Genomic DNA, 22496 nt, shown 5'->3' on the forward strand with positions numbered 1-22496 from the left:
TCATAACCCCATTTACTTTGTACAGTTAAAAAAAAGGGGGGGGGGATCGTAATTGAGATTATGACCAGACCATAACTCTGCCGGTGTTCAGTCAGTTGTTGATGATGTGTGTGTGTGTATGTGGTTGACAATACCGGATCTCGGGTTTAGAGATAGGTGCTGAGTTCACAAATTGCATAAAAGGATCGAATCTTTCAACTGAGCAAATGAATCACAGTTTGCAAAAAAGGAACGGCAAGTCTTTTGGAGAATTGCCAAGTGAGTTTGCTAATTCACTCACTTGGCGATTCCCCAAAAGAATCGATTCTTTTTGGGAGTTGATTCTCTTTGAGGGTCGACTCTTATGTCTTTTAGTGGATCACTTGTTTTACTGAATTCAGTGCTTTAGTAAATCGCCAAGTAAGTTAGCCAATTTACTCACTTGGTGATTCAGCAAGGGAATTATTACTCTTTTCTCAATTCAGAGGAAATAAAGAATTGATTTGTTGAAAGATTCGATTTTGTTAAGCAATTTGTGAGCTAAGCGTCCATCCCTAATGAGGTCCTTTGAAGTTCATGAATTCACGTGAGGGGTTTTTCACCCTTATGGGGGAAGGGGTCAATCCCCCCATGGGGATTTTCATTTTCCTCATAGAAATCCAATGAGTGTCGGGTCTTTGCAAAAATTTTCACAGGGGTCTTTTGATGCCCTAGAACTCACACAGGGATGTTTATGCCGATTTAGGGGGTTTATCCCCCCTCCCACGGGGGTTTCCCTTACCCAAAGCCAATGCTGACGTCAGATCTTTGCCATATTTGACACAGAGGTCCTTTGATGCCCTATAACAGGGCTGTCCAACTGCCGGCATACGACATGCCAATATATATTGTGGCGGCTAACCAACTTCTTATTCAGCATATTTCTTTATTCGACATTTTATGGTATCAAAAAGCATCTGAGACTACAATTCTTGGTCAATTAGGGGTCCCCGAAATTTCCTCTTGATTGCTCTTTTACTCCTTTCATTGTATTGGGAGAAAAAGGTACAGGACATCTACAGGTCAAGGTCAAGCAGTCCTACCATGCACGCTGGTGTTCAAACAAATTCTTAGAAATACAGTCGACTCCCACTACAACGCGATTTGACTTACGGGAAATGGCTATAACGCGAATTTTTCACGAGTAATGAATTTTAGAGCTAACGCGAGTTTTTCGTCCACAACATGGATTTTTTTTTTAGAAGGAAGTATCAGCATCGTTATTGGCTGTTAAATATTGATTTTGTGAGTGTTAATTACATCCCTTAAAGCATCACTGACAGCCAAAGTTCCTACACTAAACTAGTCTAGTGCATCAAATAATCCACTCAGCATCTTTTATATATATATATATTATAAGCATCCTTTCTATTATAGTGCATCATTTTAATTTTACTACATGCTGTGCATACCGTGTTGTTTTATTTTATGCTTTTCATTCCCGTTGGTCATTCATTTTGTGCATCTTAAAGTATTTCATATTGAATAAGTTTTATTTTTTAAGTACAGTAAAAGTTCAGTTCTTTTATAAGAAACTGTACTGTATAGTTAAGGAATGCTTTAGAGCAGTTTGAGGGGTGTTTATAAGTGCCTAAAAGTATTTTGTATGCTTTAAAAAATTTGTATGCATACTAGAGACGTACCGAGTAGCACTTTGGCCGAGTAGCCGAGTACCGAGTACTCAGCCTTTTATTACTCGGCCGAGTACCGAGTTAACGAGTACTCGGCCTTTCACTACTCGGCCGAGTTCCAAGTACCAATTATGTTTTAAGAAGAACCACCGACACACATGTGATGAATTTTGAACTTATTGGAATAGTAGTATAAATCTCCTTGTCCATATAATAGTTTTTAAAACTAAATTCCTGCTGAAATTTAATTACGCATTATATATATACAATTTTGTTTGTGTCAAAAATTTTACAAAAAAATAATTTTTTAAATTAAAAATAAATAAATAAAAGGTATGATTAATCAAATTGGAATTAAAACAAATTACAGTAAAATCCCTCTAATGCGGACACTAACAGGACAAAATTTTTTCTGCAATATAGAGGTGTCCGCAGGACAGGGGTTTAATAATGTTATTTGCATTGGAACTGGGGAATTAAAAATTGTCCGCATAAGAGGGGTGTTTGTTAGGAGGGGTTTCACTGTATACCAATCAATTATAGTTCTAATCTGCCAAACATAAATAATTTTTAAAAGCAGATAAAACAAATGTGCAGGAACACTCCAGACACGTGTTTCTGCCCCCCCCCTCCCCGTTCTTTTTCAGTGCATAACATGTGAGCTAAAGAATGTAAAGACATTCAACAAAAAAATACGACTTTTGTCGGATGCCTTTAAATCTACGAGCCCCCATTTTGTGCATTGAAAAAGGAATTCCTTGTAATGCCAAAACACGTGTCTGCAGGGTTCCTGCACTGTACTTTTAAGGTTGTCTTATTTTTTAAGCAAAGGTATTTTTACATTTTTTATAACTAATTTTTGTTTGTAGCAAAAATCCATTTTTAGTATAAAAATTCCATATTTTCTATACTTACATTTTTTGCGTAATTTTTAATAAATAAGTTTTATTAACTTTGGGGACATTAAAATAAAGATTTATTCTATTGAAGCATTACAAACTTCATTATTCCCAAAATTTAAATTTGACTTATAAATTTTAATTGTAAATGATTGCAGAATATAATGCTTGCTCTTTTTTTTTTTATAAATTTTAGTATCTGTCTTGGACAATATTAAATTTTTTGCAACTACTCGGTATTGGCCGAGTATCTGATCAGAATTTGGTACCGAGTACTCGGCAAATTGGCCGACTACCGAGTAGTTACCGAGTACTCGGTACGTCTCTAATGCATACATATTGTAAGGCAAGGCGTAAATTTAAGTATTTGGTACGGATTCAGAAAAGAGAGTTGGAGCAAAGACTGGCAGATAACATAAACAGGAATCCCAAGAGGTTTTTTGCATACGCTAATTCGGGGAAAGTTCGAAATAGTCATATTGAGCCACTGGTTGATGAGCACGGAATTTTAATTCAGGACGATAGTGATATTGCTAATGTTCTTAATAACTTTTTTTCGAGTGTTTTTAACGATAACTGTATCTCAACAGTTGACAATAACAAGACACAAGCTATAGTACAGCTTGAGGACTTTGTATTTTTCAGGGATGACGTTTTACTTCATTTGAAAAAAATTAAAGAGACTAAGGCTTCGGGACCAGATAATATTTATCCAAAAATTTTAGTTGAATGTGCAGAGGAATTAGCAGATGTAATCACAAACATTTTCAATGCTTCTTATAATTCGGGGACAATGCCAGAGGACTGGAAGCTGGCTAACATTACACCGCTCTTCAAGAAAGGGTCTAAAGGGAGTGCGGGAAATTATAGACCTGTGAGTCTAACTTCGGTGATTTGCAAAATTTTTGAAACACTGATGAAAATTAAGATAATAAATTTTCTAGAGACTAATAATCTATTGACTAGTTTTCAGTACGGTTTCAGGAAAGGTAAATCTTGTGCAACTAATTTATCACATTTCTAAGACAAAGTTACCATGGCTTTGGACAATAAGAAGCCTGTAGATGTTGTTTACATTGATTTTCAAAAAGCTTTCGATAAGGTACCGCATATTGCTCTACTTAGCAAATTAGCTGATATAGGAATAGGAGGGAAAACTTTCATTTGGGTAAAAAACTGGCTGACCGGAAGGAAACAAAGAGTAGTTGTAAGGGGAAATTATTCTAATTGGAGTAAGGTCTTAAGCGGGGTTCCTCAAGGATCAGTGTTAGGGCCTGCTTTGTTCATTGTCTTTATGAACAATATTCACAAAAATATTTCTGGGAACATGAATTGTTTTGCTGATGATGTCAAAGTTATGGGGACTGTAGAAAATGAAGAACAAGCAAATCAGCTGCAAGAGGATCTAGATCATATTACGGAGTGGGCTGATAAATGGGGTATGGCTGTTAATGTTGGGAAATGTCAAGTGCTACATTTAGGGCATGGAAATAAGTGTACAAGTTATTATTTGCAAGGTTCAGTCATTAGTCAGGCAGACAAAGTTACTGATCTGGGGGTCTCAATAAGTCAGGATTTAAAGTTTAGCCAACAGTGCAAAATTGATAGCAACAAAGCCAATAAGATGCTTGGGTTTATCAATAGATCTATTTCAAACAAATCTAAAGAAGTTCTTCTGCCCTTATATAGAAGTTTGGTAAGACCCCATTTGGAGTATGCTGTTCTGTTTTGGTTTCCTTATCTTAAGAAAGATATTAATGTATTGGAAAGGGTTCAAAGGCGGGCTACAAGGCTAATAAGTGGACTTTCCCACTTAGATTATGATTCCAGGCTCAGAAGGCTTAAAATGTACAGTCTTGAGCAAAGAAGAGACCGAGGGGACATGATTCAGCTGTTTAAATTTATTAAAACGAAAGATGTTACGGGGCTGAAGTTTAGCACTGAAAACAGGACAAGGGGTCATTGTTTTAAGCTATTTAAATCTCAGGCTAACATGGATATTAGGAAAAATTATTATTTCAGCAGGGTAGTGGAACCTTGGAACAGCTTACCGGAAGAGTTGGTAATGAGCAAGGGAGTAGACAGTTTTAAGAGGGCCATTGATCTTCACTGGGGATTGTAAATTGACTAGGACCAGTCTAACTGGGCCCAGAGTCTGTTGCTGGTCGTCACTTTTGTATTTGTATTTATATTTTTCTACAACGCGAAATTTCGACTTACGCGAGGAGTCTTGGAACGCATCCCTCGCGTAAGTCGGGACTCGACTGTAGTATTGCCTCAGGTTGGTGGGGGGAGACAAAGAGGGAAGAGAGAAGCATTTCAGATAAGCAAAGACCCCCCTCACGGACTCTACGGCCTTTGTTGATTTTGAAAAAGAAATTGAGAGCTTGCTCTCGTCAACTCTCCGCTCTTTTCCGTTGATGATTTCGATGTTGACATTCCTGCCCTTGTAAAGAAGGCCGATCAGCCTCAGTTTTCCCATTAAAATGTAAGCAAATTGTTTCATAAACCTTCTGTTTCATGGTTTTATAATTAATAATTCAACTATTAATTGTTATTGTATAAGAGGTAAGAGGGTATTGTTCAACTTTTTCAAACTCTGGCCCGCCAGGTGATCAGCGATCGGAATTCTGACCCGTGGGCCAGTGGCAAATCCAGGATTTTGTTCTGGGGGCGGCTGAGTCAATAGCGCAGTCAGAAAGTGGTTCGGAGGGGGGGGGGGGGGGGCTTAATTTTTTTATGAATATTTATACAGGGTGTTTCTGAACTTTTGGGCAAAACTTTAAGGGGGGATAGTACACATCTGGACATACAATATAATGGCAAAAATAAGGATTTCAAACTTCTTTCGAAGGAGATAGAGGCCATTGAAGTTAATGGGTCAAAATTTCAAATGATCGTAATAAAAAGAAAAATTGGTTGATTCGTTTACAGTTTTCGCATAAAATATTTTTTTTATCAGTATTTCCTTGAGAATAAATTTTGAAAATGTAGTTTGAGAAAGGCCGATAGAAGGCGCTTTAAACTTTGGAGTTACGAACAACAATTTTTTGCCGCTATTTTTAAATCTCAGTAAATGTTTTCTAATGCTTGGACTTAATGAAGGCTTCTTAAATGAAAAGGGAATTGGAGCAAAGGCTGGCAGATGACATTGATGGGAACCGTAAGAGGTTTTTTGCTTACGCTAATTCTGGGAAAGCTCGAAACAGTCAAATTGGGCCTTTGGTTGATGAGTATGGAAATTTAATCCAAAACGATAGGGCTATTGCAAATGTTCTAAATAACTTTTTTTCCAGTGTGTTTAACGATAACTGTATCTCAACAGTTGACACTAACAAGACACAAGCTATTATACAGCTTGAGGATTTTGTATTTTCCAGGGAGGAGGTTTTATTTCATTTGAAAAAGATTAAAGCAACTAAAGCTCCGGGATCAGATTATATCTATCCAAAAATTTTAGTTGAATGTGCAGAGGAATTAGTGGATGTTATTTTGAATATTTTCAATGCTTCTTATAACTCGGGGACGGTGCCAGAGGACTGGAAGCTGGCTAACATAACGCCACTCTTCAAGAAGGGGTCTAAAGGTATTGCTGGGAATTATAGACCTGTAAGTTTGACTTCGGTGATTTGTAAGATTTTCGAAACTTTGATCAAAATTAAGATCATGATGTTCTTAGAGACTAATAGTCTGTTGACTAGTTTGCAGTATGGTTTCAGGAAAGGTAAATCCTGTACTACTAATTTATTGCATTTCTACGACAAGGTTACCTCAGCTTTAGATAACAAAAAATGTGTGGATGTTGTTTATATTGATTTTCAAAAAGTTTTTGACAAAGTACCGCATGTTGCTCTTCTCAGCAAGTTAGCTGACATTGGAATAGGAGGAAAAACTTTACTTTGGGTTAGAAATTGGCTTACTGGTAGGAAGCAAAGAGTAGTTGTGAGAGGAAATCATTCTAATTGGAGTGATGTTTTAAGTGGGGTTCCTCAGGGATCAGTTTTAGGGCCTCTTTTGTTTATTATATTTATGAATGACATCAATGAAAATATTTCTGGAAGCATGAATTGTTTTGCTGACGATGTAAAAGTTATGGGGATTGTCGAAAATGAAGAACAAGTAAAACAGCTGCAAGAGGATTTAGATCACATTACTAAGTGGGCAGATAAATGGGGTATGGCAGTTAATGTAGGGAAATGTCAAATGCTACACTTAGGTCATGGAAATAAGCGTATGAGATATCGTTTACAGGGTTCAGTCATAAATCAGGCAGAAAATGTTATGGATCTGGGTGTCTTTATAAATCAGGACTTCAAGTTTAGTCAACAGTGCAGTATTGCTAGTAACAAAGCCAACAAAATGCTTGGGTTCATCAATAGATCTATTTCAAACAAATCTAAGAAAGTTCTTCTGCCTTTATATAGGAGTTTAGTAAGACCTCATTTGGAGTATGCTGTTCAGTTTTGGTCGCCTTATCTGAAGAAAGATATTTTTGTATTGGAAAGGGTTCAAAGAAGGGTAACTAAATTAGTAAAAGGACTCTCAGATTTAGATTATGATACCAGACTTAATAGGCTTAACATGTATAGCCTGGAGCAAAGGAGAGTCAGAGGGGACATGATTCAGTTATTTAAATTTATCAAAATGAAAGATGTAAATGAATTAAATTTTTGCGGGGAAAGCAGGATAAGGGGTCATTGTTTTAAGCTATTTAAATCTCAGGCTAACTTGGAAATCAGGAAAAACTATTACTTTAGCCGGGTCGTGGGCACTTGGAATAGCTTACCAGAAGAGGCGGTAATGAGCAAGGGAGTGGATAGCTTTAAGAGGGCCATTGATCTTCATTGGGGACTAATTAATTGACTAGGACCAGCCTAGCTGGGCCCAGAGCCTGTTGCTGGTCGTCACATTTGTATTTGTATTTGTATTAAACTTAAATTTTGAGCTCAAAACCTGAATTTTTGGGAGAGATTAAGTAGCGGAAACTGAACAGTCTTCAAAGGTTGAAATACGCTTTGTCACAAAAAAAAAAAAAAAAAATGTATGCATCAAGAATAAATTGAGCTGCAACCAACAAACTCGGCAGGAATGTAGCTTGGTAAGAGATGGTTTAAATTTCTTCACCAGTGATGAAAGGGTAAGTGTGCTATGCACAGGCAAGATGTTCAAATAGGATCGGTTGAAAGTGTGAAAGCTTGAGTCAAAGGGCACTTCAAACGAAACTGTCAAGATGCAAGGAAACTATTGTGACTAGGACGACCTTTTAAGGTATACGAATAATTATTGGACTTTTTAAAGGGACGTACGTACAGTAGGTCTCAGAGAAGCAGGTTGCTTGTACGCGCGTATTTGCCGCCACTTCAGTCGGAGCGATATGGTAGTAGCTTAGTGTAGGTAAAAATGAATGAATCATTCCATTGCGGAAGGTTAAGATATTCTAGAAACAGAAATGAGCGCGAAAATCGCACATCATAAGAGTGGCCACTACCATATGTATCAACAAGGTCGCTAATATTAGTTCAATGCCGTTTAACACCTTCCAAGAAACTGTTGGTATCAAGAAAAACAATCCTGAGTAGACTGAAAGACACTGGTATCTTGAACCGGCGTCCATTGCGATGGATTGGATTTTCGCTGCACTTGATTAGCTGGGTTGTGACAGACAAGAGGCATGTTATCTTCAACGATAAATCCCGATTTAGTCCTAGTGGTCATAGATAACCTATTTCACTCCATATCACGCCTTATATCTTGTATAGCTGTTAGAGGAGGCTATACAACTTACGGTTTTATAACCTTTATTGTGTCATAATTTCTTAATGAAACAATCTTTTGTTCTGAATTTGTAATCATTTCCTTATTCTGACATAGGTCACACCCATTTTAGGTTTCATGAAGATCACTAGTTTCCTTCTGGGTTTATGTATTTTTTTTTGTGACAGAGTGTATTTTAACTTCTGAACACAATTCAGTTTGCACGACTTAAGCACGGCTAATGATTCCGATCTTGAGCTGAAAATTTAAGTTTAAGTCCGAGCATTCGAAAAAATCTAATGAGATTCAAAAATAGCGGTAAAAAATTGTTGTTCGTTACTCCAAAGTCTAAAGCGCCCTCTATCGGCATTTTTTAAACTACATCTTCAAAATTTATTTTCAAGAAAATACTGATATAAAGAATAACTTTATCGAAAACCGCAAATGAACCGACCAACTTTCCCATTTTTTATGATCATTTGAAATTTTGGACCCTAAACTTAAATGGGGCCTATCTCCTTCAGAGGACTTTTGGGACCTATAATTTTACCATTATTTTTTTTTCCTGATGTGTACTATCACTCCTTAAAGATTTTCCCATGAGTTCAATGCACAAGAGTTCAGTAACACCCTGTATATTGTCGCCTCAGAACAACAGTAAGACATCTAATTCAAGAAATAATACTAAGATAGCTTACTGTTGCTCTGAGGCGACAATATATATTTCAAATTATATGCTCGAAAAAGGAAGGAAAACCTAGGAAAAAGTAGAAATAGAGACCCTCAAGAGGTTCTACCCCGGAAAAATTCTGAAGTTACGTTTGAAAAACACAATTTAAAATTTTTTTTGATTATGTTAAAGGAAGGAAAGGTTTATACCCTCACCAGAAAGTTTTCGAAATTAAGGCTTTAAAAACCTAATTATCATATCTGCTTACTGAATAGTTCAGAATTTGCTTACATTAAAAAAAGTAATGGGCTCCAAGAAATGTCTCCGATCAATTTTTCGAATTGATTTACCACCCTCACCCAATGTTTCAAAATCAAACCTCCAGAAACAAAATTGTAGACAACCGGCTGATATTAAAAAAAAAGAGGGACTTTAGGCTCTAGTGAAATTAGCGAAATTAAAATTTAAAAAACGTAACTTTCGATGTTTTTTCCCCCAGATAATAGAGGGATGAGATTTAAGACCATCTTCAATGTTGTTAGATAGCGGAAATCGGGCCCTTCATCAGGAAATCGCTTCAAAATTGGGGCCCTGAAAACAAAATTCAGGACCATCTATAATGGTTTTGGACAAGGGGGAGGGGGGCTTTGGAGGCACAGCTTTTTTATTTTCAGATGAACTAGAAAAGAGAAAAGCTGAAAAAGGGGGGAATGAACTAACAGGAGACGTAAAGGAGCGGAATTTAGATGATCAATAATTATCAGCTGTTAAGTTTTTAATTCAACGATTTCTTTTTCAAAGAAGAATACTTTTAAAACATAATTCAACTCAGCATTCTGGTGTGACAACGGGCCCTGTGTGTCCCCCTCTGATGTTGTTGTTGTTGCATGCCCCCATGGTCAGCAGAGCTAGACCAGGTCCATGAGTTTGTTTACCGTCAAAAAATACAGCACCCTCAGTGGGTCTCCAGTCAGATCCCTCCTGGAGAGCCACAGGCACGACGGTAAGTATATGGTAGGCGAGGTCTGCTCAACGGAACACTTGGAACAAGTCTGAAAGGTCTTCGACCCCTCCGAAAATTTTAAAGTTTTAAGATGTCCACTACGAAAACGGGCAAGAGTTGTTTGTTCCTGTCTGTCAAACCCAGGGATCAGGGAGCCACCAGGTCCTGAACATCTGTACCAATGGTGTTCTGGCTGGACAATCCAAGTGATATTATCCCTGTGTTTAATCTTTGAGAGGATCTCCTGAAAGGTGAGTGATGCCGTTGGCTCTGAGACCTCAGCAGCACCAGCTTTCGCCAAAGTATCCGCAATCTCATTACCCTCTATTTCCACATGGGAAGGGATCCACTGCATGTGAATTTGATGAGAGAAGGAAAGTTGTTTTAGTTTGTTGAGTATTGAAACTCCTACACTATCTCTCACACTTTGCCATCTGGTCAGGTGCTGTATTGCACTTCTGCTATCGGATAGAATCCAAATTTCAGTTCCATGGTGGAAAAGCTCCAGAGAGTCTAGGGCTTCATCAATGGCTATTAGTTCACTACGGAACACAGAGCAGTAATCAGGGTTTCTCCTCTGAATCCTCAAGTCAAGGTTTTGCGATTTGATGTAAATTCCACTACCAGAGTGTTTATTATCATCTCTACTGCCATCCGTGTAGACTCGAATAGCGCCAATTGGAATCTCTCCAATTCTCTCTCGAGCTACTTGTCTTAAATAGGCTGGAAGATCTGTTTGTTTATTCACTTGAACCGGTAAGTCAGGATGGAAAAAGACGCCGTCAAGATCATCCGCTGGGTCTAGACATTGTATTAGATGATGTGATTCCACGGTATTATCGATTATATTAAGAGAGGCTAATTGGCCAAAGGGACTGTTCCTTCTGAGCCTTTGGTTATTACGCCAATTTTCGAAGTAAATAGAGGTACGATTTTGTGTACCAAGAGTTCTGAGCTTGTTGCAATCTTTTGTTAGGTATGCTCGTCTCCTAAGACTTAGCGGCTGAAGGTTTGCCTCGTAAAGCACAACACTAGGACAAGTGTTTCTCAGCCCGGTAATAATCCGGGCAGTGCTGAGCTGAACTTTTTCGAGTTTTTGCAGATTTGAAGCAGAGGCAGAGCAATAAATTGGGATGCCATACTCTAAGATTGGTCTGATTAGTGAGATATACGTGTTTCTGATTGTTTCAGCATCAGACCCCCAATCACGCCCAGAGATGTACCTCAAGACGTTTAGTCTCTTTCTAGCCTTAAGCACAAGATGATCAATATGATTGTTTCCCAGTATTTCAGGGTCCAACACAAATCCCAAATATTTTGGATGTTTATCCACATTCAGCCGTTGACCACGCAGTAAAATATTGGGATGGTAATTATACATCTTTCAGTTAGTAGTAAAGAAGGCTACCAAAGATTTAGTTGGATTAAAACAGTTTGTGATCATCAGAGAAATTCCGAATGTCTTCTAAGACTTGGTTAATGACACTCTCCAAGCTCTTCAAGTCAGAATCGGACTTCCAGAGGACAATGTCGTCCGCGAAAGCGCCAACTTCACATTTTTCCTTAATAATTCTTTCAATGCCTTATAAGTAAAGTGAGAACAGAGTTGGGCTCAGCACTGACCCTTGAGGTACCCTTGAGAGATTCTTAAACTCCTGGAGAGGGAATTGTTATACTTCACTTTGAAAATTCTATTTCTCAAGAAATCGTATATCCAGGGAAGAGCTTTACCACCAATTCCAAATTTTTTAGATAGTTTTATATTTAGTAAATTATTCCAGACTCTGTCAAAAGCTTTTGACAAGTCCAGGAAGACTGCGATTGAATGATTAGTCGGTTTCCTGTTTTGGGCATCTCTAATCCCCTGACAGAAGTAAAGTAATTGGTCAGTAGTGCAATGTCCCTCTCTGAAGCCGTACTGCTCCTCTGAGATTGTGCGAATGTAGGTGAAAAGTAAGTCTTCTCAGAACCATTTTTTCCATGATTTTGCATGCAATACTGGTTGGGGCTATAGGTCGATAGCTCTCCGGGGAGTTGTCGGTTTTGCCAGGTTTCTTAATAGGTATGACTGTCGCTCTCCTAAAGTCCCTAGGAAGATTTCCCTTATTCCAGGAACAATTAATAATATCCTGGAACCTTTGCCTTCCAAATTCACTAACTAACATTGACCATGAATGCCGTCAGGTCCAGGTGATTTATTCAGGCTAGTTTCTCTAACTGCAGCCTTGAGTTCACTCATGTCAAAATCTTTACTGAAAATGTTGCTTTGACTATGGTTATTGCTGCGGAAACCATGTACAATATCGCTTGCCTTGATTTTGACTTTTATGTCTTTGTCAGTAAAGTTCAATTTACTTATTCGTTGATAATGTAAACCTAACAGGTTGGCCGCTTGTTCATCGTTCTCGGCAATTTCACCACTGTCACTCTAGACTGTGTTACTCTGCTCTACCTGTGGTTGTTCTTTGCTAATATTTTTAACCAGTTTCCATAGTTTTCCATTATCTGTTCTTGAGTCGAGTCCCGAGCACAATTCGTTCCATTTGTCACGTTTAATTTGAGCATATTGTTTTTTAATTTTTGCGTTGATTTTATTCAATTCAGTTCTTGCGAGATTACCGTTGTCTGGGCCCTTAGATTCAAGGACTCTTTTACGTTCCTCCAATAGAGGTTGTAGTAAGGGTGATTTGCTAGTTAAGTAGGTTTTTTTCCTCCTCAATTGACCCCGTGGTGTATATTTCCTGGCTTCTTTTAATATCGCCGATTTAAATGAGCACCAGTTCCATTCTACACTGTCTCTGAGAGGATTCTTTTTTAACTCATTGTCAACAGACTCTGCAAATAATTGCCAGTCTGCTTGTTTAAAAATCCATTGTTTTTCTCTACTGGTGGTCACTAGTTGTCTCTTTTTCAGTTCAATTAATACTGGAAGATGGTCACTCCCCAAGTTGTTCAAGACCGTCCAACTACATCCGGGACTGATATCTGTGCTGACAATTGAAATGTCAAGAGCTTCTTTCGTGTTATAACTATATGAAGAATGAGTGGGAGTGCCATCGTTAAGAATAGTAAAGCCTCTGTCATCAATCATGTCAAGTAATTGATTTCCTCTTGTATTTGCTAAGGAGCAGCTCCAGAAGCTGTCCCAGCTGTCTAGTAGATCTCCCAGCTGTCTAGGAGATCTTAATGCCAAACACCAATTAAGATCTGCTAGACAGATAGTACCTACATTTAGTAAGTCTTGCAGATCGATTGGAAGATTATTAAGGTCAGGGGGATGGTACATATTGAAGATATTAAGTGGTCTTCCGCTCCAGAAAATCCTTATACCTTGAATCTCGAGATTGGATGCATCAATTAAATCTCGATTTATATCTATACTCCGATAGTTGATGTCTCTGAGAAGAAAAGCCAATCCTCCGCCACTCCTGCTCTGTCTACCTACCCTATATATGTTGTAACCCTTGATTTTGAGGGAAGTGTAAGTCTTCAGCTTAGTTTCCTGCAGGGCTATAATTTGAACTCCCTCATTCAGTGCAATTTCAAGTGCCTGATCAAGTTTAATCCTCGTTGCACTTGTTGAAATTCCATTAATGTTCAATTGCATGATCTTTAGAGTGTTTGGAGACCGTCGATTACTTATCGAATCTGGCCCTCTGCCTAAACCAGGAACGCGGGCCTTTTTTGACTGCGCGACGACCGATGCAGCATCAACAGGTAAAGGTGTATCACTCATGGGTGGGGAAAGAAAGCAGCCTCCGTTAGTTGCAAGAACTTGAGCACCAAAAAACAGGTGGAGGACTGATTGTATTACAGGACTGAGGTGATTCTTGTTTAGGGTACAAAAAAGATGCACATGGCAATATGCCGGTCGCATGGGCGCCCAATGCAAAATTTTAAGGGAGGGGGGCTCAGATATTTCCCCCATGGTTTAGTAGGATGTTTTCTCCATGGAAACCGATTTCAGTACAAATTAGTTATTTAAATTTGACATTTTTAATAACTTATTCATTAATGGTTGGGGAAAAAAATGTTTTTACATTTTTGCAAAGAAAAAAGTACTAAAAGCAAAGAAGTTCTCATTTCTGGGGGGGGGGGCACTTGAGCTGCCACTTGCCCCCTATATGAGCACCCATGAGGGAGAAGTAAAAATATGAGAGAGAAATAAAAACAAATAAATTATAGGTCTGCCCTTTTTTCCCCTTCATTCTTTTAGATATTACTTTTTATTAAAGAATATCCCCCCCCCCCCCCAGCAGGTTTCGAAAAATTAATGTTTTTGCAAATAAGTGGGTATGATTTTCACTGTTTTCCGATACAATTTCCATTACCCTTTGTCGCAAACCCCTGGAAAAATTTAAAATGGTCTGGGTTGGGGGGGGGGGGGCAAACAGGTTACTGTTTTCTAGTACATGATAAACAATTTCAACTAAATTGAAGAACCGTTTGTAAAAATATCATATAAATGCAAGTACAGTAGAAGACCGTTATAATGCACACCTTGGGACCAGAACTTTTGCGTTATATAGATCATTTTACAAATTTTGAAACTAATATTCAAAATATATCTATATATTAGCACTTCAGAATGAGTTTTATCTGCAATGAGTATTAAAGCACAATATTACAATTAGTTATTCACAAATAAATATGTTTCACAATCAAAAGAAAGTGCATTATCCTGCACTTCTGCTAGCTTCATAGTTTGCATAACAGCTGCATTTTCAAGAGCCATTTGGTATTTTTCTTTTAAAAGCTTTGAATTCAGATGGAAAGATGAAAAACTGTTTTAAAATTTAATTTGCTTTACAATTTTTATGCTTGCAAAGCAAAACAGAAGGAGATTTTTTAAACTTCAAAACATATTGTTTACTTCTGGAAAGTTGTGCGCTTTATAGAGAATTGCATTATATAGGTCGGCGTTATAACGGTCTTCTACTGTACTTCAAAAATTAGTATTTATTTGTTGAAGTTTTATCTATTGGCGTTTTGTCACAAGTATATCCAAAACTATTCAACATCGACAATTCATGAGGCAGCATTTAAAAAAATTATTTTGGTGTTTTGGGGCGATCTTTCATTGAAAGTACATAACATAAAGGAGTGAAAGGCTTTAGAGAAAACACAGATAAAAGTTCAATGGTTGAAAATATTTTGGAAATGTAGATCCCATTAGCATTGGCAACCTTAGTTTTTATGAGGCCCTGTGCGACAACTTTTTGTGAGGCCCCCAATAAAAAACATTAATCATGGTATCAATTACAGGAATGCCCATAACAACATTGATGTTACTCTTCTCCCCGCCCCCACAAACGGGCCTCCTCAAAAGAATTGGAAAATTTATCAAGAAACAGCCCCTTAAAGATTTCGATGTATTCCTCCATTCCCCTTGCCTGATGGGGCATCCCTGTTAACTCATAAATAAGACAAATATATATTAATAATAATTTCATCCTAATTATACCTAAAAAAAATTAACAAAACATTTTTTTTTCTTGATACAATCCCCCACATACATAATACATTTTTAGGGTATCAAGAGAGGGATTCAAGGACTAATAATCAAGGTGGTCTGGGGGTTTCTCCCCCAGAAACTTTTTTTAAAATTAGATGTAAAATCCTGCGTTTTGACGCCTTATCCAGCATAATTCGAATTAGAAAAATATCAGGAAAAAAATAGGTAAACCATAATTTTTTATATAAGTTTCAAAATTTTTTATTTGCAAATTAAGAAAATGCAAAACAATTTTTTTCCCCAATTTGACATTGATCGACGGAGAGACAAGAATGGACAACGTATCGTCACTTTCTCTTTGGCTTTTAGTAGAGTTAATTTTTGATTATTCCCCAAACTAGAGACGTACCGAGTAGCACTTTGGCCGAGTACCGAGTTACCGAGTACTCGGCCTTTCACCACTCGGCCGAGTTACCAAGTACCAATTATGTTTTAAGAACCACCGACACACATGTGATGAATTATGAACTTATTGGAATAGTAGTATAGACCTCCTGGTCCATATAATAGTTTTTAAAACTAAATTCCTGCTGAAATTTAATTACGCATTACATAAACAATTTTGTTTGTGTCAAAAAATTTACAAAAAAATTATTTTTAAAATTAAAAATAAATAAATAAAAGGTATGATTAATCAAGTTGAAATTAAAACAAATAACAATAAAATCCCTCTAATGCGGACACTAACAGGACAATTTTTTTTGTCCGCAATAGAGAGGTGTCCGCAGGACAGGGGTTTAATAATGTTATTTTCATTGGAACTGGGGAATTAAAAATTGTCCGCATAAGAGGGGTGTCCGCCTTTGAAGGGTGTCTGTTAGGAGGAGTTTCATTGTATACCAATCATAGTTCTAGTCCGCCAAACATAAATAATTCTTAAAAGCAGATAAAACAAATGTGCAGAAACACTGCAGACACGTGTTTCTGCCCCCCTCCCTTCCCGTTACAAGGAACGTCTTTTTCAGTGCATAACATGTGAGTTAAAGAATGTAAAGACATTTGACAAAAAAATCTGACTTTTGTCGGATGCCTTTAAATCCACGAGCTCCCATTTTGTGCATTGAAAAAGGAATTCCTTGTAACGCCAAAACACATGTCTGCAGTGTTCATGCACTGTGCTTTTAACGTTGTTTTGTTTCCTTTTATTTTTTAAGCAAAGGTATTTTTATATTTTTTATAACTAATTTTTGTTTGTAGCAAAAATCCATTTTTAATATAAAAATTCCATATTTTCTATACTTACCTTTTTTGCATAATTTCTAATAAAAAGTTTTATTTACTTTGGGGACATTAAAATAAAGATTTATTCTATTGAAGCATTACAAACTGCATTACTCTCAAAATTTAAATTTGACTTACAATTTTTAATTGTAAATGATTGCAGAATATAATGCTTGCTCTTTTTTTTAGACATTTTAGTATCTGTCTTGGACAATATTCAATTTTTTGCAACTACTCGGTATTGGCCGAGTTTCTGATCAGAATTTGGCCGAGTACCGAGTACTCGGCAAATTGGCCGAGTACTGAGTAGTTACCGAGTACTTGGTACGTCTCTACCCCAAACCAAACAACAAACAAAATGATAGCTAGTAAAAAATGCATAAAAACTCTTAAAAGAAATGGTGTGGAAATTCAGAAAATAGATAACGAGAGAGTACATCCTAGTCACTCAAACAATTTAAAGTTGATACACTAGATAAGAAATCAAATTGAAGCACTTTTTAAGTAGAATCAATGACTTATTTAATTATTTTCAAGGATTCTAGAACAATTAAACTTATTTAAAGCAGTTCATGTGCACTTTCCGGTCTAACTTTTAATACTTGATTGTATTGTTTTACTTAATTGTTCTAAACTTATAAGAAACTTCTGCTTAAAGTTTTTGTTTTTTCAGAAAATGTAGATTTCTTGTTGCAACAATATTTTTTCGAGTACAAGTAGTGTGGAATACCAAAAAGAATAGAGGTAGAGTAATATTTTTTCTTGTGCTAAACACAGAAAGTTAAAGTAATATGAAAGCAAGCAATAACATAAGAACTTCTAAAGTGTACTGAATTTAGGATCAAATAATTAACAAGATATGAAACATGTCAATCACAAAAAATTATCTCAAGCTATATGTTACAGAAAAGTGATAACCATGATTTATACATATCTGACACAGGTTGTAGCAAGGAGCTTAATTTGGACTTCCCCCCTCCCCATTGCATTCGTTAGAAATTTTATAATTCAAGGTTTGTTATAACCCCAAAGTTCAAGGTTTACAAGCACTTGAAAATGAAAGGTCCTTTTTTTTCAAACTTTCTTTTTTTTTACGAACAAATCCTGCAGTTTTTCGGGAGTTGGAGGTTGGAGGCACGCAACAAAGCGGGGTCCGTAAACTGTGATTTTTTTAGTTTATAGATCCCTGCTAATAATAATACATTAATGTAGAGACATGTGCGGTAGAAGGGTGTGGATACAAGAGGAATGGGACAGCTGCATTTATAAGTCGAAGTAAAATGAGAAAATTAATTCCTAGCTAATCCTGTAGATTGAGACTTCCACTTGGCTCTACTCATCATCTGTAACATCTACTGAACAAGATAGAAATAATTTTTCATGTTTTATTCTGGCTTCTAAATGCAGCTGTCTCACTTCTGCAGTCCACTTCTTCCCAACTCCCCCCTAGTTATTGTAATTACTTAATAATATGTAAGTAAATAAACATTTGAGAAAAATAACAGAAACTTGTCAAATTAATCACAAAATTAATGTAAAAACATCATATGAAATATGACTACAAATATAACTTAATAAGGAAAGAATTTTAATGTCGGCACGTAAAAACCTCCCAAATGCGATTGCATTTTTCGCAAACCGTTGCCCATCCTATGTAGCAGAGGTTGAGAATCCTTGTTTCAGATGACATCTAACTGTCAAAATGTAAGGCAAGAACCAAACTACTCTCCCCCACCCCGAAAACAAGATCTGGGGTTATTCTCCACGGCCAACGATAGACCGCGCGAACCTATGCCCAGAAAATAGGGGCCTGGTTCTTGAAGGCATATGGGGGGAAATACAGGGGCTTACTGAGAGCCAAGGGCCTTTTGTCAGCCCCTTCCCATTAAACTTTTAGGATTTATGCCACTGTGACCACCCCCCCTCAAGGGTCAGGTCCCTAATTTTCGACTAGGCTGGCATGCTTTTGTCGGCCCTGCTTAAATATCTATATATTTTAATGCATTAAAAGCAATGATTTTAATAAACTGCTTAGTAAAATAATAATGTAATAATAGTTTAAAAAAACTAATAAACTCGCTCTAGTACAAGAATGAACTAAAAAGTAAAAAATAATCTTTTAAAGTAAAGTATCTTCAACAGCGAGTGGATATCTCACAGCGCCACAGCCAGAGCGCATCAACCTCGACTGCCAAAGGGCGAAAAAAAAAAAGGTGCACTAGTTTACTGACGCAAACCCCCTCGGGGCACACGAGATTTGGGGGAGTAAAAAAGGGGGGGAACGAACGCTCAACAGGTTCAAGGTAACAAAAAAAAACTTTTCGAATTTTCAAAATTAATTTGAATTCTGAAATTTTTAATTCAAATTATGTTTTTTGCAGTCACGAATTGCGTCAGGGCCCTACTCATTGGGGGCTATTGTTTCTAGAAACAGCTCCTGTCCCCCCAAGCCTACCCCTACTCCTAGGCGATTACGTGTGTATGTGTGTATACGTAGGCACGCGTGCATGCATGTGTAGACTTGTGTGTGTGGTAGACCTGTGTGTATGCACATAGGCGTGTGTGTTGTGTATGTGTGTAAAAGCTTGTGTGTATGAGCATGTGTGTGTATGAACAGTTGGTGTGCATTTGTTTGTTTCTGTTTTCCACCAAAAAAAAAAAAGATTAGGAAAAGTCTTAGTCATTCGACTGCGCTGTAATTTAGAAAAAGTGTATTTGGCAAACTCTCATATTGACTTATCCTGGCAGTGCAGTGGCGTAGCCAAGGGGTAGAATAGGGAGTCCTGCATATAGCATCAAAATGATTTGTATGAACACACTGAAAGTGCCTAAAATTGCGCTATCCGTCCTTTAATTTCGAAAAATTTCATATGACACTCCCCCCCCCTTTTCCATGGAAAGTTTCTTGCAGTACCGCTGTGGGATTGTGCACAATATTTACCAACATGTATTAAGAGGATTTTCTCTTTGTAGCTCTGAGGCAGCGGGGAGGGGCCCTAACGCAGACAATACCGGTTTCTTTTTATTTCAATATTATAAACATTTTTTTTCTTCTTTCATTTAAACTACATAAAACAAATTTGGCAGCTACCTTCGTTTATTTTAAATCTTCTGTTCTTTTTAAAAATTTAATACAAAATAAATGTAATACTTCTGCATATAAAATTGATTCATATCTTCTCCACTTAACAGATTTTACTAAAAACGTTGGCGTAACTTTTAAAGTTCTCGCATGTATTTATGCAGTACTTTTTTTTGTCAAACATGGGATGACCCATTTGTAATATCCTGTCCACGCGCCTCCACTTAGCAATTAATATTCGTATTTTCCTCACCGAATATCTCCCGAAAAGAATCTTAGCTGTTTTTCGCGTATCCATTCATTATTATTTTTTTTCGTGATACACAAATAGGGCCGTGATAGCTGAAAAGTACCGGATGTTTGATAAACATAATTTTATCCCTAAGTATATTAACAGTAATTAATTATATATATCTCATAACTTACAAACAACTAAACTCATTTAAACGTAAACTTACTGTGAATGTTCGAGGTGTAATGATAACCTAACAAATTCATTGCTTGTGATTCAGCTGTTGAATCATTCTCTCTTTCTTGCGTTCGGTTTTAGTTTACCTGCTGGTAGATTGCAGTCGGAGTTTTCGACTCTCTGGCGTTATCAAGCCCATCGAGTTCCCCGTTCATATTTTTTAGGTGTAATAATCAAAACTTAGTTTTTGATCGCTGATAGATATGATATGATTGAATCATCAAGCATCATCCGAACTTAGTATTCATTGAGTATCTTGAATTAATATTAGTATCTAGTATCTAGGAATAAAGATCATGAAATATTTTTCAGCACAATATTTGGTAATAGTAAATTGGGATTAGTGAACAGAAATAAGATTGAATTTAGAAATCGTTTTTGATGAAGTTACAATTGTTAATCATTAGAGACGTACCGAGTACTCGGTAACTACTCGGTACTCGGCCTACTCGGCCAATTTGCCGAGTACTCGGTACTCGGCCAAATTCTGATCAGATACTCGGCCAATACCGAGTAGTTGCAAAAAATTGAATATTGTCCAAGACAGATACTAAAATGTATAAAAAAAGAGCAAGCATTATATTTTGCAATCATTTACAATTAAAATTTATAAGTCAAATTTAAATTTTGAGAATAATGAAGTTTGTTATGCTTCAATGGAATAAATCTTTATTTTAATGTCCTCAAAGTTAATAAAACTTATTTATTAAAAATTACGCAAAAAATGTAAGTATAGAAAATATGGAATTTTTATATTAAAAATGGATTTTTGCTCCAAACAAAAATTAGTTATAAAAAATGTAAAAATACCTTTGCTTAAAAAATAAAACAACCTTAAAAGCACAGTGCAGGAACTCTGCAGACACGTGTTTTGGCATTACAAGGAATTCCTTTTTCAATGCACAAAATGGGGCTCGTAGATTTAAAGGCATCAGACAAAAGTCGTATTTTTTTTGTTGAATGTCTTTACATCCTTTAGCTCACATGTTATGCACTGAAAAAGACGTTCCTTGTAACGGGGGGGGGGGGGGGGGGGGGGGGGGGGGGGGGGGGGGAAACACGTGTCTGGAGTGTTCCTGCACATTTGTTTTATCTGCTTTTAAAAATTATTTATGTTTGGCAGATTAGAACTACAATTGATTGGTATACAGTGAAACCCCTCCTAACGGACACCCCTCAAAGGCGGACACCCCTCTTATGCGGACAATTTTTAATTCCCCAGTTCTAATGCAAATAACATTATTAAACCCCTGTCCTGCGGACACCTCTATATTGCAGAAAAAAAATTTGTCCTGTTAGTGTCCACATTAGAGGGATTTTACTGTAATTTGTTTTAATTCCAACTTGATTAATCATACCTTTTATTTATTTATTTTTAATTTAAAAAATTATTTTTTTGTAAAATTTTTGACACAAACAAAATTGCATATATATAATGCGTAATTAAATTTCAGCAGGAATTTAGTTTTAAAAACTATTATATGGACAAGGAGGTTTATACTACTATTCCAATAAGTTCAAAATTCATCACATGTGTGTCGTTGGTTCTTCTTAAAACATATGGTACTTGGAACTCGGCCGAGTAGTGAAAGGCCGAGTACTCGGTACTCGGCTACTCGGCCAAAGTGCTACTCGGTACGTCTCTATTAATCATTAATAAACTTGTTATTGTCTTTGAATTATAAGTATACTTCTTAGCCAAACTTGGGCTATTACTATTCATGCAATATGCGGGAGAATTACAGACCATCAATTTTTTAGATTTCAAGCTTACAGATATTGTTAGTTATGTTTTAATTACTTTGTTTTTCTTCTAAATATCATTTAAGAACCTGGCCGCAGTTTTTATCAGATCTATGTAATGCTTCTGCATATAGAATTGATTAATGTGTTCTCCACTTCACAGATTTTACTGAGAATGTTAGCATAGTTTTTAAAGTTCTCCCACGTATTTATACAGTATTTTTTTTTTCAAACACGAAATGACCGATATGTAATATCCCGTTCATGCGGCCCTACTTAGCGATTAATATTCGTAATATCCACATCCAATTTAGCCTGAAAAGAATTTTAGCTGTTTTTCGCGGCCCCATTTATTGTATATTTTTGATAATAGATACATAGGGTCGGGATATAGCTGAAGTGTACCGGATGTTTTAGATTTCAGGTTTACTGATATTGCTAGTCATTTTTAAAATTATTTTGTTTTTCTTCTAAATTTAATTTATGAACCC

General features: G+C 36.7%; 1 protein-coding gene across 1 annotated transcript in view; it reads right to left on the reverse strand.

Annotated features, from left to right (window-relative positions):
• Positions 1-22496, reverse strand: part of LOC129235310 (39S ribosomal protein L32, mitochondrial-like) — a 35205-nt gene that overhangs the window by 10147 nt on the left and 2562 nt on the right. The gene's annotated exons all lie outside the window — the stretch shown is intronic.

The sequence above is a fragment of the Uloborus diversus genome, chromosome 2 (assembly GCF_026930045.1).
Source record: "Uloborus diversus isolate 005 chromosome 2, Udiv.v.3.1, whole genome shotgun sequence".
NCBI classification, from domain to species: Eukaryota; Metazoa; Arthropoda; class Arachnida; order Araneae; family Uloboridae; genus Uloborus; species Uloborus diversus.